This window comes from Lactuca sativa, chromosome 3 (assembly GCF_002870075.4).
Source record: "Lactuca sativa cultivar Salinas chromosome 3, Lsat_Salinas_v11, whole genome shotgun sequence".
Classification (NCBI taxonomy): Eukaryota; Viridiplantae; Streptophyta; class Magnoliopsida; order Asterales; family Asteraceae; genus Lactuca; species Lactuca sativa.
In genome coordinates, this window is record NC_056625.2 from 24,331,494 (window position 1) to 24,352,094 (window position 20,601).

Sequence of the window (20,601 nt, forward strand, 5' to 3'; positions counted from 1 at the left end):
AAAGTGGTTACAATACTTGACTTTTTAGGTCATTACATAGAGTCGAAATATCGGGTTGTCACAGTACATGACTTTAGACTATAATTTTGTTAATTTTGGTTTCGTATTGAATGAATTATAGTCCCCCAAAGTCGGGATATCAATATGAAAATTTTCAAAGTTCAACCAACTAAGTAGTAAGTAATTACCTAAAAATTCCGGTTTTTTCCGGGTTTTCCGGTTCTAAACCCACTTTATCCAGTTCCAACCTACCCACTTTGATGTTTCCGGGTTTTCCGATTCTAGACCCACTTTACCCGGAACCATACCCGAAACCGAACCGGAACCCGTTCCTATATACCGGTCCGGTTTCCGGTTCTATAAAATCTCGTTAACCGGTTCCGGGTTTTCCAGATCCAGGTCCATTCGGTCCGAGTTTGGACCCACTTTCATCCCTAGTACCAGCTGACTTGTGAACGAATACGTTTGGTTACATATTATTGAGATTAGATAATTTTAGTCCAACCATTCTTTGAGTCCAACCATTTTAGTGTGGGAACTTTCATTCAAAGAATTATCTAGTACCGATAGCATGTAATTGTACTCGTTTGTTAGTTAGATGGTATTAGTGGGGGTTCCTTCTGCAGGTGATAACAGAGAGTGGCAAGGAAAGGAACCCAAGGAAGTAGGTGTATTATGTATTGGCACGTAAGCGCCTTATAGTATGAGGAGAATATTAGATGGGAAGGAGTGACTTGGAGGAGTCAAGGTAGTCCTTTAGGAGGGTATAAATAAATGTGGAAGGTAGTATTAGGCCTGTACTACTTGAAGCACGTGATTTATACCCGAGACCAAGAAAACCACGATGAATCTAGGAAGCTTGAGTGTGTGAACCTCTTCGTGTGTTTATTGATTGTGTATGTGGTTATGTTTGAGCATGGTGGTGAATCGCAATGGAGCATGGGGTTCAGGATCTAGATTTGGTTCAGGCATAGGCATCGAACCAATTGATGTGAGATTACACGATTTCATTACATCAGAGGTTACTAGAGGCATCCTTGATGTGACCCGGTGATGTTTGGGTTGATCAAGGAGGGTATCATGGAGCTGATGAAGGATCGCCTTCGTATCTTCATAGCTAATTTGACTGCTAGCCACTCTGGGGCCCTCACTCTCTCCTTCAAGGATTTCAAGGGATGTGGGGCACCAAAATTATTTGGGTGGAGGACCCCCATTGCCTCCAGGCATTGGCCAGCAGACATTGAGTGTGCCCAGATGATGAGCTTTTGCCCCGAGAGGTCGAAGGTGAGGTTCGTTGCAGGATGTATGAGGGAGCGAGCTTGGGATTGATGGGAGGAGGTTGGCTATACTTTAGGAGCCCTAGCCATTGAGGTCATGACCTGGCCGGATGACCCGCGATTCTGATTGGAGTTAGTACCAATTTTTGAGGTGCAAGAGCTTACTAGGGAGTTTCTGGATATGAGACAAACGACTGAGACCATGGTGGAGGAGAGCACCACCAAGTTTAGAGAGAGAGAGAGAGAGAGAGAGAGAGAGCCATATTGGTACCCCCAGTATGTCGCAAATGAGGAGATGCGCAAGACTCGTTACCATGACATGTTGATACCTGATATCAGGGAGTCTGTTAGTTTTTCCGCCTGCCCGGATTTAGACGTCATGATTTCCAGGGTCCGAGAATGGGAGATTGATTTTAAGCACATAGGGAAGACGAAGGCAGAGCATGGGCAGAAGACTGAGGTTTCAGAGAAACCAAAAGGATTTGACTCTAGATCGAAGGGAGTAGGGCCCGATCCGTTGTGGCAAGTGCAGTAGGGAATATGATGGAGTTTTGTAGAGTGGGTGGTTCAGGTTGCTACAAGTGTGGAAAAATGAGGCATTTCTGTAGGGATTGCACTGCTACCACCACCACCACCACCACCACCCAGGCATCAGATCTGACTTGCTTCCATTGCTATCAGAGGGTCCACAAGAAGGCCAACTGACCGATTTTTGCATCAAGAGGACCAATATAAGCACCATCTCTAGCGACTTTTGAGGATCACTGATGGCCGCTAGGTCAAGGTGGAGGCGCCAGTTGTTCGGAGAAGGACATTTCAGTTGACTGTCGAGGAGGCTCGTGTAGCACCCGATATGGTCACTGGGACATTCCTTGTTAACGGTATTCCCTCGTTGGTCTTATTTGATTCGGGGGCTACGTGATATTTTGTATCTCTTGCTCTTAGTAAGAGGTTTGGCGAGGATCCAAGAGAGTTGGATTATCCACTAGATGTTGAGATTGCTGAAGACCGTCGGGTACAAGTATCGAGGGTTCACCGGGGATGCACTATGAATTTATTCAGTGAGCAGTATCCAATTGATTTGGTTCCGATTCCCCTACGCGAGAGCAAGTTCATTGTAGGGATGGATTAGTTAAGTCCTAATGTGGAGATAATTGATTATGGGCTTCAGTTGGTATGTGTTCGAACCCAAAGTGAGGGAGAGTTGTTGATCTATGGTGAGGGTGCTCAGCGTGGGCCAAGTCTCTGTTCGGAAGCCAGGGCCAGGCATTATCTATCGCAGGGATGTTTTGGGTTTGTGGCCTATGTGATGGATGCCCGGGAGAACAGTGAGGTGGCATTGATGATGTACCAATTGTTCGGGAATACCCGGATGTGTTCCTGTAGGATATGCTGGGAGTGCCTCCGAAGAGGCAGGTGGAGTTTTAGATTGTCTTGGTTCCAAGTGCGGCTCCGGTATCCAAAGCACCTTATCGGCTAGCACCTACAGAGATGCAAGAGTTGTCTACACAGCTACAGGAGGGGCTAGACAAGGGATTTATTGGTCCAAGTAGTTCACCATGGGGAGCGTCGATCTTGTTTGTAAAGAAAAAGGATGGGACGCATCAGATGTGTATTGACTACTAGAAGTTGAATAAGCTAACGGTGAAGAATCGTTACCCACTCCCAAGGATTGAAAATTCATATGATCAACTTTAGGGCTCATCTTGGTTCTCCAGGATTGATATGCGTTCGGGTTATCATCAGATGAGGATCAGAAAGGAGGACATGCGGAAGAAAGCCTTACGAACTCGTTATGGTCATTAGAAGTTCGTGGTGATGCCTTTCGGGATCACCAATGCTCTTTCCATATTCATGGATGTCATGAATCACATATGCAAACCTATGTTGGGTCAGTCTATGATTGTGGTTTATAATGACATCTTGGTCTATTCCAAGACCCAGGGTCAGCATGAGGATCAGCTGAGGGAGATATCGGAGGCACCGAGGAGGCAAAGATTATACGTGATAGAGGGTCATGTGATTGCGAGTTAAAGGGAGAGCACCTGAAGCCGGTTGTCGGGTGGACAAGCCCACCCTGTTACAAAGATGGACTATTCTAAGACCGGGAGTAGCAGGAGGATCACCTGAGGGAGGTATATGGTAACGAGGTCATGTGATTGCATATGCATCGAGGCAACTAAAGTCTCATGAAGTGAATTACCCTACACATAATTTGGAGTTGTGGGTAGTGGTGTTTTACCTCAATATTTGGCAACATTACCTCTATGGGGTCTGCTGTACTATCTACACGGATCACAAGAGGTATTTGATTGATCAGCCAAATCTCAACATGAGGCAACGCAGATGGTTGGATGTGGTGAAGGATTATGATTGTGAGATCCTTTATCACCTGCGGAAGACCAACGTGGTGGCCGATTCTCTCAGCCGCAAGGCAGTTGCACCTCCAATCAATGGTTTATTTTTGAGGATAACAATGATTACCCCATTATTAGAGCATATTTCAGAGGCTCAAATTGACGCTATGAGGGAAGAACAACGGAATTAATTTTGGGATTAAAGGAATTAATTAAAAGTGCAGGGACTAAAAGTACAATTGTTCAAAAGTTGAGCAAAAGTGGTCCAAAACCTTCTAGTGGTGGTGATGGACAGAAATTGATGTATGCATAAGATTATTCTAGAGTATCTAGAATATCTTATTACATATGGATAATCAAAGAAGGTGGATAATTACCATATTTGAGATAATGATATTTTATTCATACTAGATTATAGCCCGCGTTAAACGCGGGAAACACATAAAAAAACATATAATCGTTTATAGATATTGTATAATGATTATACAAAAATATATGGTTATTGGTATTATTGAAATGTGTAGAAAATACATTGAAAACGATAAATATATATAATCATTAAAAGATCTCTTTGTAGACATCATTTTTTGTTTTATTAGTTGAACGACTTTCCTCGTCTCATATAGTTATGATATTTATATATTTATAAGCATTTTAATTAGACGTTCCTTGCATAATAATGTTACCTAATTTAAACATATATTGACAACCAATATACCGTTTTTTCTATTGCATTAAATATTGACAACTATTTCATTTATTCAAATAAAGTTATGTAATATAATTTATAAAATGTTAAATGTTATATAGATTTAATTTTAGTATATCATCAATGAAGATTCTTTTCTAAATCATGATTGGTTTATTTTTAAATTGATTATAAATATAAATGCTAGCTTTTATGTTTGTTCTTATTTATTTGGTGTTCACAAGAACTTTGCATTAGTTTTGGCGCGCAACTTTGAATAATTTTAGTATATCATCAATGTAATTTGATATATTTTTCAATTATATGAAATATCAAATAATGACATTTCATTACTATTGTGATAATTTAGTTTATATATTGTATTTTCACTAATCTTAATGGTCTTATTTTTTCTAATAACCGTAACGTTTTTACTAAATATACTTTTTACAAAACTCCTAATATCTTATAATTTTTATCTTACTTTATAATTTTTCATAACTATGTTATTTTCAAGATTGACTGCTTTAATAGTGTTTTTTTTCAGTCTATTCAATTTTATATTTCATTGTACAACATCATCGTTTGTATGTATTCTGAAATTTCACTTTAAAAATGCTTAATGTTTACACATTGATATTAATTTTTTTTAATAAACTCATGTAATAATTATGGAATATATATCTCATTTTAATTAACATTCACTTCCTTTATTATATCAAATTCCTCATTAAACGGATATACTTTTGGAAAACAATAATTATAATAGGACAGCATTATCTAAGACGTAAATGTTTGATATACTTTTGGAGAAAAAAAATCAGGATCATTAAAAAAAATTTATATAAAAAAATACAAATTTAAATTTTTTGAAATTATGGATGAAATTACTGGCGAAAATTTATTTTGGAGGGAGTTGTATTTTGTAAGTTATAATAATATTACAAAATTTGAAATATCTATATTTGTTGTGTAAATTGATAATTTTTATTGTTACTATACAAAGATAAAAAAGTAGGTTGATATAATATACAAAAACATAATAATTTCAATGATATTTTAAAATCATTCCAAAATTAACTGGATTCTTAGGACATAAAAATTAAAAAAAAATCATAATCATCTCTAATACATAAAAGTAACATTTTCGTAATTAATGTCAGTTCTCAAGATAGTTAATTTTTGTTTTGTTAAAGGTACCTAATATCTTTTCATGTTTATTTGAAAAGTTTCAGAAAAGTAGTTAACTAATTTCATGTAATTTGTGACAAAGAAAATCGAAATATATGAATACATACATTTGATATAGGAACAAAAAATAATCGAAAAAAATATAAAAAGCGAAAGAAGGTACTGACCTTCTAGCGCACAAGAGCGAATGTTTATAGCAGAGAATGATGATGGAAGTTATAAACAATATTAACGATGTTGTAGGAGAAGGTTTGAAGAAAAGAAACGATTGAAAATAAATGTGAGTCGTGGATTCAATGATGAATCGTATATGTATGTGATAATTTGAATATGATTTTTCGGTATTAATGATTTCCTAATAAAAAAAGATTTTATATTAATGGTTTACTAATATAAACAGATTTATATTAATGGTTGATATTAAGGCCTTGATTGAAATGATTTGTTAGTAATATGTTTTTAAAATTGACCATATTAAAATCTTCATAACTGAAAATTCAAGATGTAAAATATGGAAATCTTTTATTGGAATTAAATACATTCCATTTCAACGAATGTAAGTTATTGATTGATGATTGGAAAACATTTATTGGAATTAAATGCATTCCATATGGGGAAGATGATGTCAGCAATTTGATCTAAAGGTGGAAAAAATAAGATTGAAATACAATCAATGGTCCAGATTATTTAAGATGATGTCATAAGGTTTCTCTTTTAGTAATATTTAAGATTAGGGTTATCCATAACATGCTTGGTGCACTATAAATAGAGCCCTTAAGCATGAAAATTTTGACCACTCTTTCTTAGAAGAAGAAACCGAAATTTTGGATCCCTTCCTCCTCTCTCGTATCATTCTCTTGCATTGAGTGTTTGTGAGCCTTTAGAGGTGTTACACTTGTGATACTAAGTTCTCAAGCTTTAAGATCTACAAGGGAATTATGGTTATTACAATATAAGAATCAAGGTATGTAACCGAACTCTAGTTTTATATAGATTTTGAAAATTGTAGTTGCTACCTAGGGTTTCTCCTTTTGTGTTCAAGTTTGCATGTTCAATTAGAGAAAACCTAGATCCAAAGCATTAGGGTTGCATCAACACTTAGGAATTGTTGTTATGCTCAAAACCCATCAGTGGCATAAGAGCCTAGGATTAGTTTTTTGTTGAATATGATGCAATTGTGAATTGTTCAAAGGAGAAGGCAACAAAAGAGTCATTATGTTCATCGAACTCGCCGAGTTCATCTTGGAGCTCGACGAGTTGACATCAACTCGACGAGTGCATTTCCTGAATCGGCAAGTTACACTGTCAGATCCCGAATTTTCTGTTTGGATAATTGTTTCATGGATTGATTAGAATAATTACCTTAGAGTCGTTTTAATTGTTTAAAATTGGATATTTTAATCAGTAATTTTTGTATCCTTATCATGAATTCATGATTGGGTTAATATTTTTGATAAAGATAAAATTATTTTGTTAATTTAAATATTAAAAATTTAACCTTGTATTTTTGAAAAGTTTTAAAAATACATCCTTCGTTTTAAAATTAAAAATTTAACTTATATAGTTTAATTTTAAAAATTTTAAATTTAAAAACCCTAGTATTTTAAATGTTTAAAATACACCCTTACATATTTTGTAATATTAAATGTTTATATATATATATATATATATATATATATATATATATATATATATATATATATATATATATATATATATATATATATATATATATATATATATAGGATTAGGTTCTATGGAAACCAAAAACCCTAAAAAAACCCTAAAAATCATAAAAATGCATAAAAAAAATACCTAGAGATCACAAAACTTTTTTTTTTAATTTTTTATGTAAAAATCGTAGCTTTTTAAAGAAATTCGCTGAAAAAAAAATAAAAAATCAATTTTGCATTTTAAAATTATTTTTCAGAATATGTCAGTGTAATATTCTATTATAATATTTCACGTTTTTTTCAAAAAAAAAAGGGATTTTTTTATTTTATTTTTATTTATTTTTATTTTTTTTAGTTAATTCAAGTTCCGAAAATAATATTTAAAAAAAGAATTTTTGTGTTTTCCATTTATTTTGCATTTTAAAATTATTTTTATATTTGGTCTCACGGTCTCACAAAATTAGAATGGTCTCAAATGAACCTGAACCTATATATATATATATATATATATATATATATATATATATATATATATATATATATATATATATATATATATATATATATATATATATGGGAAAAGTGAATATACCCATAAGGGTATATAAGTTTAGGTACCCAAACCCAATATAATTAGTCGTTTTGTCTGATATATTAATTATAAAGTTATTAAACTTCAAACCCTTACTTTATTTACTTTGAAGATTTTCGAAATTTCACTATTATCTTCCTCTTATTTCACATCTTTTTGCGGAACACTTAGTAGACTATATATATTATAGTTGAAAATGAAAATTATGTAATAGGAAGATGAATGTGAAATTTATATAAATCATAGAAGTAAATCAAGTTAGAAATTGAATTATTAAAACATTGGACAATTAAAATGTATATATATGATGCAAAACAATATAATATGATGAGTTTGGGTACCTAAGCTTATATATCATTAAGGGTATATTCACTTTTCCCTATATATATATATATATATATATATATATATATATATATATATATATATATATATATATATATATAGAGAGAGAGAGAGAGAGAGAGAGATAGAGATAGAGTTAGGTTTAAATGTTTTCACTATCTATTGTGTGCATGTATGATTGATTCTATATCAATCATTTTATTTATTATAAGAAAGTAATTAATGTATATTAAATGCTGAAGATGTAATTAATATTCATTATATCTTCAACATGTAACATGCATTAATTACTTTCTTAAAATAACTAAAATGACTGGTCCAGAATCAGTCATACATGCACACAATAGATAGTGAAAACAAAATAACCTAACATTTTATATATATATATATATATATATATATATATATATATATATATATATATATATATATATATATATATATATATATATATATATATATATATATATATATATATATATATATATATATTCGGTCCATAACCTCGTGATATTTGTAATTATGTGTGTTCCCACTACCACCCAAGTTGCTAGTTTCGTTGTCATTTTCTTGATTATAATAATTAAGAATATCTTGTTGATAATCTCAATGACAACATCTTGCATTTCTATATAATAAACTTTGTCTTCGGACCTTATATCACTTATTAATTATCACTAATCCAGGCTTAAGTCCGTGGACCCTACACGCTTTCGTTACAAAGTTTTATGAAATTAGATATGCAATTTAATAATCTTAAATCTTAATTTAGTCCTCCCATCTATCTTTAAATACTTTTAATTTTAAATATAAAATGTTCATGTCATTGCTCTGTCACCATATCTAGAATAGAAAACGAACGCATCAAAAGTTTTACATTAAATCCTTAATTATTGACTGCTAAGAAGGTTTATTTATTTTAGTTTATTATTTTTTTTATAATCATAAACTAACACTTATGGTTTAGTCTCGAGGATGTTCTCACCATTTACTTTTCATTTTTTTTTTCTGTCAGAAATTGGGCCATCTCTTTTTCACTTTACAATTAAATTCCCCTCACTCTATTTTAATTTTAAATATATTGAAAAACTATAATTTAATTAGTTAATAAAATTAGTATAAATACAAGATTAGTAGGAATAGAAAATTTTCATTACTTGAAAATAATAAGCACATAGTTAAAATAAAAAATGAAACTAAAACTTATTGATAAAGTATTATGGTAGTTAAAACTGATAATATATGAATTGATAGAGTATTATGGTAGTTAAAATTGATAATATATGAAGGTTAAAAATAATTCAAACAATAATGAAAGACTGATTTTGAATATAAAATAAAATATAAGGGGTTAATGTTGTAACTTGGTATCAATTTGAAGGGCTAATGTTATAACCGGATTTATTAATTCGATTCATATTAACTAGGGGGTTTACAGCGTATTGTGCGGGTCGGAATGTGCTCAGTTTATGAGAAAAATAATGATGTACATTGCATAAATTGGTATCCATATTAAATACGTTGTTGTTCTGTGTAATTTGCCATCGATCGGATGAGTGGAAAAGTAACGATAAATCATGCTAGTAAAAGAAATACAATGCTATATTTGAATAGATTTTCAAAAACAATGAAAATACGATCTTATATCCGAGTAGTTTTAAATGAAATTACAATGCAATCTACAACAAATACATAAATAACATCTTCATAGTTACCGCATCCCTCACCCGTCTTCTTTAATTTCATTTCCTTGAATGATCAAATCAGACACCTAACATTAGAATTAAAGTAAAGCGTTATATGTTTCAATAAGAAAAACATAAAGTAAACTTACAAAGTTTAACAAAATAGAAATGAAAAGGAAGATGTTGTATTAGAGCTTATTTTGATGAAATTGATGGTTTTAACTTTGATGACTTCAAAGATCAGCAAACCTCATAGCCTGCAATGTGTTATAATTAATTCTCCAACAAATTATCTATTATTCATTGTAGATACATAAATCAATATGATTTTTTTTGGCATTTATATGCAAGAAGTAGCAATGTATTTTCATTTTACAGTCTAACATGAAACCAAATATAAAATGAAAGTACATTGTTATTTCTTTCATGTAGCCCAATGAAGGATTAAATGCTAGAAATAACAATGTGCTTCTAGTTTATTGTTTGTTGTTTATTATTTTAACTATTACTTTAATGGGGTAAATGTAGTTGCTATATTTGCTATTGAAGTAAATTTAAAATAATAATAATAATAATAATAATAATAATAATAATAATAATAATAATAATAATAATAGACCCTTTAAATATATTACATGAGGGTTTTTAGGACAATCATTACTCAAATATCCTTCTTCTTTACATATAAAGCAAGTTGCATATTTCATTTCCCTTTGCATCATAAAGCTAGGGATAGTTAGATAAATTTATATTGATCTCAACCATCATATTAACTTTAAACAAATTCTCAGAATTGACATTACAATAATATTATTATTAAAACTTGCATGTAAAATTTTTTTGTATCTACAATGAATAATAGATAACTTGTTGCACAATTAATTATAACACATTAAAAATTTGATATAGGTTTAAAGCAAAAATAAATTGATACAAAAATGACTCGTGTATTAAAAAAAAAATCCAATGTATACAAAATAAAGAGAAAATTACAAATCTAACAAAATATGTTAACGACCTTCTAAAATATAATAAAAAAACAAGTTTTTTTTCGTAAATAGTTACTGAAATTGCAGATGGCTAGGCTCACCTGCTATTTAGTACCCTCTACTTGCGATTTCATATACTTGGGTTGTGATTTGGCCCAATTTTTTGCATATGGCCCAAAAAGAATGAATAGCTATAAAAGTTTTTTTAACTTCTTTTTCTTCTTTATTTTATTTTATTTGAAATTCCATATGACTAAGGGCCACCATCAATTTCCTCTTCATTTTTTTTACGTTCAAAATTGCAGACCAGATGCTACAAATTATAGTTAGAAGGTATAAAATCACAGATGTTTATTTGACTAATTGTTTACTAAAAAATCAATAGACCTTTTTAAATTCAAATGCACTGTAAATAAGTCTAATAGCAAAAAACAGTACATTTCCTTCCATTTCCTCTTTGTAATACTGTTATTTTGCCAAATAAACACCACTTTATTGTGAAGAAAAAACTTTTGTAAATAAAAACTTTTATGAAAAAATATATTATATTTTATATCTCATAATAAGTTCCATTTTAAATCTTTAAAGAATTATTAAACAATGAAATTATTTACCGGCTTTCACTCTTTCAGTTTCACCATAGGGTTCTTTCATTAGAGTTGCTTTCATCATCTTCTGGTTTACCTACACAAATAAAAAAATTATTAACATGATTGCAAGTGGAGATGACCTTTCAAGATCTTTACCTAATTTCTCTATGGCTATAACTTCTATTGGTTTCTCCACCACATCTGATACAAAGACCAAGGGCATTCTCATCATTTTACACATTCGAGGTTGTGTTAATGCTTTTAATAACTTGTATTATGCATAACTATTTACATTAAACCACCCATGGTTCTTCCATTGTCCATTCCTTTTGTTTATCCAACTACAAGTAAAGATTAATAAGAGTTAACACAGACACAATCAATATAAGTAGTAAAGAACATATGAACTGAAAATTAGAGATAAAATGTTCACCAACAAAAATCAAAGCAAATAACAATGTTGATCGCTCAATTCGAAGAAAATAACCTACTCTGCTTCCTCAAAGGTATGCTCTCCAATAACTTCCCAAAACTCCTTAATCTTCCAAAAAACCATAACCAACTCTCCTTAAACCTGAAATCATAAAACATCAATGACCTTTTCTATGAAAGTAGTTAATAAATCCATAGTATTCAAATGATGCAAAGAAGTCCAAGCTATGTATCATTTCTGTTAAAATGATCAGTAAACGAGAAAAATGAGTTGGAGCTTACATGTAATGAATTAAGAATTGATATATCACTATTTCATCACAGTGTTCGTCAAGACAGGGTTTAACACTCCAAGAAACTCTTATTACTCTTGCAAAATCAATGGTGTGAAAATAGTGAAGCTATAATGTTCAGACTGTAATAGACTTTTGAAAAAAAATAGTAAAATGTGTAGTTGTAAATGAATCGAGTGTGAATTACGAAATCAGAGTAAAGTACGAATGATAAACAAGGGATCTAAATAAAGTATGTTTGGCTCAATTATGCTTTTAGAAGTACAGAGAGTTTTTAGACAAAATCACGAGAGTTCTTATCTATCTCTAGTACACTTCCCATATTTATAGGGAATAAGAAAGCACACAAAAATACAAGGGACTAAACATACAAAAACTTCGATATAAAAAGTGCCCTTATAATAAAATAACAACCTACCGAAACTATCCATGAATTTTGACACCTCACAACAATATTCGACATCTACATTCTCCCCCTTTGTGAGAAGTGATGAATCAGGTCATCAACATTTGGATAGCTTGGTGCATAGTTCTTCGAACTTCAGTATACCAAGTTATCACTTTCTTCAGTTGTTCCTTATCTCCAAAATTATTCTTTTTTCAATTATTCACACAACCAAGAAAGTTCGTATAATGAGTTTTAGTATACCTTTCCACATCACACGCTTGGAACAAAAACTTCGTTTTCTTTCCTTTCTTGCTTTTTCCAACAAACAGTATCCCAAGAGGCTTCAAACATATCTCTCCATCGACATAAGGCTTTAAATCAGCTTGACTCTTCAACAATGACTGAGGCACTGTAATCTCTTTTCCCATTGCCAACACCAATTCGACATCATTCAAAGCTAAGCATTCATAATATTTGTCGATGAAAAGCTTGACGTGTGCAAGACCTAACAAATACTCCTCTTGTTTGTACCTTGGAGTTTCAATTCCTCAATACCATTAAGAATCTTCGCAACTGTGATCAATTCATTTAGATTCATGATTGGGAAGTCAACAATCGAAAAATCAAATGTAGTATTGTTTCCTCTGACCACATGATAGCAAAAATTCTGTAATACTCCCTCTGATGAGATTAAAACTTAATCTTGAAGATCGATAAGATCTTAAACAGGTAAATAAATACTAAACAGCAAGAACACGAAAATAAAGAACAAGTCAAGAATGAATCAAACGAGTCGAATGATTAAAACAAAACCCTCAGAAGAGCTCGATTAAGAACATCAACTGTAGAGGATTAGTAGGTTTACAAGAACGATAAAGAATAATGTAAAGCTATCGTATTTCTCTAAAGCGTTAACCTAATATGCATGCAAGCATATACTTATATAATAAATCTAAAAAGCTACTCGGTTGGACAGGCCCAAACCGGAGTACAAAATAATTGGACTAAAAGCCGAGCCCAATGACGCAATCCTCTAGCAAATCTTCAACCCAACAATCTCCCCCTTTGCGTCAATTGGAGTGAGATCTTCACTTGTTACTTGGGCCAGCAGCGGAGGCAGGCACTTTCTTCTTCACGGTATTAAACAGACGCGAGATAAGAGCCAGTATCGTCTGTCTAAACCTGATGTACCACTGGATCATGTCGTTGAAGTACTTAACATCATCCACTGCATTCTCTTTACACCTTCGGATGATAGACAACACGTGCTCTAGACAAGTAGTGGTGTAAAGATGTTTGTCAGCTAAAGCAAAGAGACATTTATGTCCTTCTGCTCTAGTGAACATGACCGAATTGTGTCTCGGGTCGATCTTGCCCATCTTCATTTGATTGAGATCACTGGCCGATCCCACAGGAGCTATCTTCGGTTTCTTCTTGAAGACAGTGGCTACCTCCTGATCCATTAGGGCTACCTCCATGATGTAACATACTAACATCCTTTTGAGATGGTCTATAATCGGACCATATTCAGCTTCATTTGTCAAGAGGATGTTATGCAAAACGATCCAATCATGAGGATTTAAGTTCGGTAGATCTGCCAGGGATATAAAATGTTCAGTTCTTGCAGACCCTCGAATCACCTTGAACCGAACATTGATGAATCTTCCTTCGGTGTAAGGCTTCAATACCCGAACATTTACTATCTTCTGGGCGCTCCATGTTTGATACTGAGGACGAGCAGCCTTCAGATAGAAATCGATCAGCTCCCTATCAACCTCAGGGTTCGGATGAGGGACTTCAAAAATATTGGAGAAGGTGTGGAAGATAAACGCCTTTCGAGTCAACGGCATGTCGAACTGCGAATCGACAGAATTATAGCAGTCGAATGAAATCACCGGATCGAGCCATAGGATGCTGGGAGTATCTATGGCCTCCTTAATCATTCGCTCCCGAGTCCAGGCAGGGAAGAGAGTCTTCCTGCTCTCAAGGAGATCATGGGCTTCTTTCTGCTTGCGTTCGGCTTCTTCAGCCTCTCGCGCCACACGATTGACATCATCATCAACATTGCGACTGTTCTTTCGTTTCAACATGTCCGCAATGGTTTCTTTATCTTCATCTTAATCTTCTTCCTCATCTATGTTCTTCCCTTTATCCTTCACACCCGAACCCGAAGCTTGACCAGTCGGAGGTGGTTCGGTTGTGTGAGTAGCTTTGGAGGAAGGAGGTGGTTTCGATCCGGACTTCACTTCTCCCCCTTGTTTCGGATCGGACACGAAACTAGGTAAGCCTTCGATTTTGCTGAGAAGGTCCAAGGCAGGAGCAAGTTTTTCAGCAAGGGTTCGCCTCACCGAATGGTTGAGAATCGGATCGTGTGCTTCGAGGATGTTGGATAGAGCAGCATGTATATCCGAAACACATGTCTTGATAACCTCCCGATCGGATCGAAGAGCTTCAAGCTGTTGCTGTGAGTTTGAAAGTTGAGTCCTCTTGACCTTTAGGGCGGTGGTTTTGCTTGCCAGAATGTCCATTAAAGAGTTTTCAGCTGCAAGATCCTCTTGTAGCTTAGCGAGGCGTTCATCAATGGAGGCACGAAGGGCCGAGATGTCGTCGCATATGGTTTGGCGAAGGGTAGCGAACGAGGTCAACTCCGTTGAGACGAACTTTGCCAATTGCTGAACAATCGGTTCCAAAGTTGTCTTGGTGGCATCAGCGGACTTCAACAGGGTAGAAGCGTCTGAGAATAGTTTATCGACTTTTGCGGTCGCAGCCTCACAGGCTTTTGTAGAGGCGTCTATGGCGGCTGTGGCTGAAGCTACCGAATCATGCTGAGCCCTGGAGAAGGCATCAACAAGCTTCTGAAGAGCGGCTTCAGAGAGAGAGGATTGAGAATTGGTGGATGACGCAAGAAGTAAGTCAACCTTCTCGTTTAGCTCCTTAAAATGCTTCTTTGTCACTGGAGCATCATCCTCTTCGTCACTTTGAACCTGAAACGGACTAAAGTAGACCGAATCGAAGGTCATGTTTTCACCGCCAAGGAACGGGTTATCTCCATCAGAGGCATGATCTGGAGATGGTGGGGGTGGTGAAGCTGGGGGTGTAGTGGTTTTTGTAGGTTCTGGTTGAGTGTTGGTTGGGGTAGTTTCGGGTGGTGGTTGAGTGTGGGTAGGTTCGGTTGTATGCTGGGTTTCGGTTTGAGGTGGTTCGGTTACGGGTGGGGTTTCGGTTGCACTGGTATGAACCCCCGTATCAGATACGTTGGTTGTAACCTTTGCAGTTGTTGTTGTAGTTGTATCAGTGAAAATGGGTGGTGGTATAGGGAAAGAGGTTGGAGGAAGAGTGGTAGTGGGGTTTATGGTGGGAATGGAAGTAGGTATTGTTTGAGTGGGTGAAGGGATGGGGGAATTATGGATTTCCATGTCTGGGGTAGGAGATCGGGGTGGGGTGTTGCCTCTTGGAGGGGTTTCGCCTTGTTGAGAGCCGTCCGAACCCGAACTCTCGCCTTCTGAGTCACTCGAAGAGGAAGGGATTACAAGCTTTCGCTTCGGTTGGGTCTTCCTTCGCATCGGTTGCGGAGATTGAGCAGGTTTTGTTTGTTTCCTCTTCTTGGGAGAAGGACCTTTAGGAGCTTGGGTCACTTGCTTCCCTTTTTCCGCCTTTTTACCCCTGTTCACCGGTTTGTCAGCATCATGGATGGACTTTAGCATTTCCGGTGTAAGTTCCCTCGGTCCTGATTGTTTGAACTCCTTAATCGTCCTGATGATCCTGCTGTCAGAAGGAACATTGCCGTACATTGTCTCCGGAATAGAGCCAATGAAAGAGAACTTGGATGCATCAGAGACGATGATCTTCTTGGTATGAAACGTACCGATCGAAGACATCGATGCACCTGCAGCAATGGGAACGTCAAACATATCCATCGCCCATTTAGTGATAAGCATCCAGAACCGGGCAAACGACACCTCATAATGTCGTGATGAAGAAGAAAGGCTCTGGATGAGCTGTTGCCAGAGGACCAACCCAAAGTCTAAGTTGACTCCGTTGTAAACTGCATACATAATCGACAGGAACAGTCGACTAGCACCATCGGAACCTGAGCTCCGTTCAGATAAGCCCTTGAAGAGGACTGTGAACATGCCGTTCCATTGTGGCGGCAAGCAGGATTTCTTGAACTTCGCAACGGAGGTGAGCACCTCCGTGTACCCCATGTTGTAAAACATGTTGTAAAGATGGCCCGCCGGAATCGTCTCCAGATTGATTCTTGAAGGGTCAGCAGCAAACCCTAGCAGTGCACCAAATCGCTGCCTTGAAATCGAGGTCTTGTGATTAGACACCTCGAAGAACACCCTGTCGACTGCTTTATCGTAGTGAGCAGTCGCATACACCTGCGATAGGATCACCATGGGCACAGACTCAACCCGAGATAGTGCAGGAGCGATTTGCGAGTACTTCAGGCACTCGATGATCGGAAACATGTAAGAATCATACGCCTGAGGTGTTACGTCATTCACCAAGCACTGTTGAGGACGAATGGGAAGAATGTGTGAGGTAGCATGGACGGAAGATGATTCTGCCATTGTTGAAGGTAGGAAGAAGAAGATGAACAGTAAAGCTTTTTCGTGTTTTTGCTCTCTTGTAAATTCTGAAGCAGTAAAGAGGTAAATGGTAGTGAAGACTGCCTTTTATAGTGGGTGAAAGGAGAGAGAAAAATCGTTTCAAATCTTCTATGGAAATACGAAAAGGTTTCCGGAATGACAGATGCGTGACAGTTAAGGCATGCGATGATCACGTAGGAGAGAGAGTGTCAGATTCCTAGGATCACGCCGCCCAACAAGCGCCGTTTCAGAACAAACCGTTTCAAATCCTCACGCGCCATTAAGTGCCAGATGGGTGTCGCCTGAAATTCGCACACGCGTCCATGATGTCAGTAAAGGAATGGGCGTTTCAAATTCACACGCGCCCCTTTTTAACCACCGGTTGAAATTCAATCCTTTTATTTCCCGCTTGAGTCAGCAACCTTTCGTCTTATCTTGTAAGTGGCATCTTTTGAATAAATTGCCCACGTGGATGATTGTTGACCATATCTTAATGATTAACCACCAAACCAATAATACAGCCTGTAATAATTAGTAACGGAATTTTGGAAAATCAAAGATTTTCGTGCGAAGAGTGTAAAAAGAAAAGAAATAAAGCAACTCTTTTTAGGAATAACTGTGATGTCAATAATGACACGAAACAAATGATCCCGGGCACGAATCTCTTCCTTCAAGGTCAAGAGAGACCTTAAAGTGTTAATGTGGATTCCCGTTGAATAACGATCAAACACTTATTAATAAATGTTGAAAGGTTTCTTTTAATTAGGCTACTTCAGGGTGGCTTTCGCTTTGACTCAACAATTCTAATCTTGAAATAAGAAAGAAAGTGAACAAAGTACTTGTGAGACCAGTGTAGTCTATTGAACAAGTAGGTAGGAATTAAATTTAAATTGGCTTGGAAAATATAAAATCGCAAAAGAAAAATTAAAAACTGGATCCCAAGGGAAGAAATGTTATGGTGTTTAACAATTTCATAGGAATCACACAAAGTAAAATTTGAGATTTCATGAAGGTACATTCGTCAATTCTTTGGTGAAAACTTGAGCAAATTAATTGTTCACCGTCAATCCAGATTAGGTGTTGAATTTGGGGTTTCACTCAGCTCGTAGTGGCACGAAACTAAGATCATAAACTCAGATGTTGTGTAACCATAAACCTTAGTGGTAATTTCTGAGAGTTTCAAGGGTTATGTTGATGAAACGAATGTAATGGAGAAATGTAATGGAGATGGTGTAAGAAAATAAAGTACCTCTGCTGCGAAAATAAGGACCAAGCAGAAAACTCTTAACTCATGTGAGAAGAGAGTGAAGTAGCTCACGATTAGAATAAATGTGGTAGCCTTATTGGGAAGACAAGGTTTGTTTATACCAGGTCATGAAGGCTATTATTCAAAATCTTATGAGGCTTGGGACACATACAACAGCATGCTTCTAGGGACACTTAAGTAATCCATCAATTATCTCCCCATAAACGAACGAACACAAACACAATAAAAAAAATATTTTTGGAGTTTTTGAAATAGATAAAAAAATAATAAAAAAATAAAAAAAATTAAAAGAGAAAAAATAAGCAAAGAAAATAAGACTTGGAAAGAGTAAAAAAACTTTGGAAAACTTTGAAAAACCGAACCCGAACGTTCGGTTGGTTTCGGTTGGGAAAATTTTGAAAAACCGAACCCAAGCGTTCGGTTGGTTTCGGTTCAAGAAAATTTTGAAAAACCGAACCCGAGCGTTCGGTTGGTTTCGGTTCAAGAAAATTTTGAAAAACCGAACCCGAGCGTTTAGTTGGTTTCGGTTCAAGAAAATTTTGAAAAACCGAACCCGAACCTTCAGTAGGTTTCGGTTTTGGAAAATCTTGAGAAACCGAACCCGAACCTTCGGTAGGTTTCGGTTTTGGAAAATTTTGAGAAACCGAACCCGAACCCGAACCTTCGGTAGGTTTCGGTTTTGGAAAATTTTGAGAAAAACAAGGAATTGAGACATGCAATCAGAAAATACTTTTAACAATAAGATAAACAACTTTGTACAAGAAATATACAACCAAGAAAACTACCTTTGTGGTGATGAGCGAGTCAGATAATTTAACCGAACCTGAACGTTCGGTCAATTTCGCTTCTTACGTTTGAGGTTGAGAGGTAGTGTTAGGTACTGACTCTGATTCCATCATACCTAGCCCTTGCAGTATTCTGTTGAATGATGCTTCAGGAAGAGCTTTGGTAAAGACGTCAGCCAGTTGATCAGTGGTTCGAACAAAGTGTACTTCGACGTTTCCATCTTCCACGTGATCTTTGATGAAGTGATACCTCAATGCTATGTGTTTGGTTTTAGAGCGTTGCACTGGGTTATGACAGATCCTAATTGCACTTTCAGAGTCACAATATAGTGGGATCTTCTTCATATTGAGTCCATAGTCTCGAAGTTGACTTTGGATCCAAATCACTTGAGAGGTGCAGGATGCAGCGGCTATGTATTCCGCTTCGGCAGTAGACAACGACACGCACGTTTGTTTCTTGGATTGCTAGCTAACCAACTTCCCGTCAAGGAATTGACAGCCACCAGTGGTGCTTTTTCTGTCGAGTCCACATCCTCCAAGGTCAGCATCTGAATAGGCTTGAACGAAGAAGCCTGAATTGGAAGGATACCATAGACCTAAGGAGGTGGTTCGCTTGAGATAGCGTAAAATGTTCTTCACTGCAAGCATGTGAGGTTCGCGTGGGTTTGCCTGAAATCGAGCACAATAACATACAGAAAACATGATGTCAGGCCTGCTAGCAGTAAGATACATTAGTGAGCCTATCATTTGACGATAGAGCGTGATATCAACAGCCGGTTTGTCTAGAGATGGAGTTAGTTTGGTGCCGAATGCCATTGGGACTTTGACTTTGGAGTCTCCCATCATACCAAACTTTGCTAGGAGAGTCTTTGTGTAAGCTTCCTGATTGATAAAGATGCCTTCGGGTCCCTGTCTAATATTTAAACCAAGGAAAAAGTTAATAGGACCCATTGAGCTCATTTCAAATTTAGTCTCCATCAGCTTTCTGAATTCAGCTGTTAGGCTGGGATTCGTAGAGCCAAAGATGATGTCATCGACATAAATTTGAACTATCATTAGGTGGTTACCTTCCTTTTTGCGAAAGAAGGTTGGGTCAACCCAACCTTGTTTGAATTTAGACATCTTTAAGAATTTAGTTAGCGTTTCATACCAGGCTCTCGGAGCTTGTTTGAGGCCATACACAGCTTTATCCAGAATGTAGCAATGATTTGGATATTTTTCGTTCACGAATCCAGGAGGTTGCTCCACATACACGGTTTCTTCGAGTTCTCCATTAAGAAATGCACACTTGACGTCCATTTGGAAAACTTCAAAGTTTTTGTGGGCAGCATAAGCAAGAAATATTCTAACAGATTCCAGCCTAGCTACGGGAGCGAAAGTTTCTTCATAATCAATCCCTTCCTCCTGACAATATCCCTTTACTACCAGACGAGCTTTGTTCCTTATAACATTCCCTT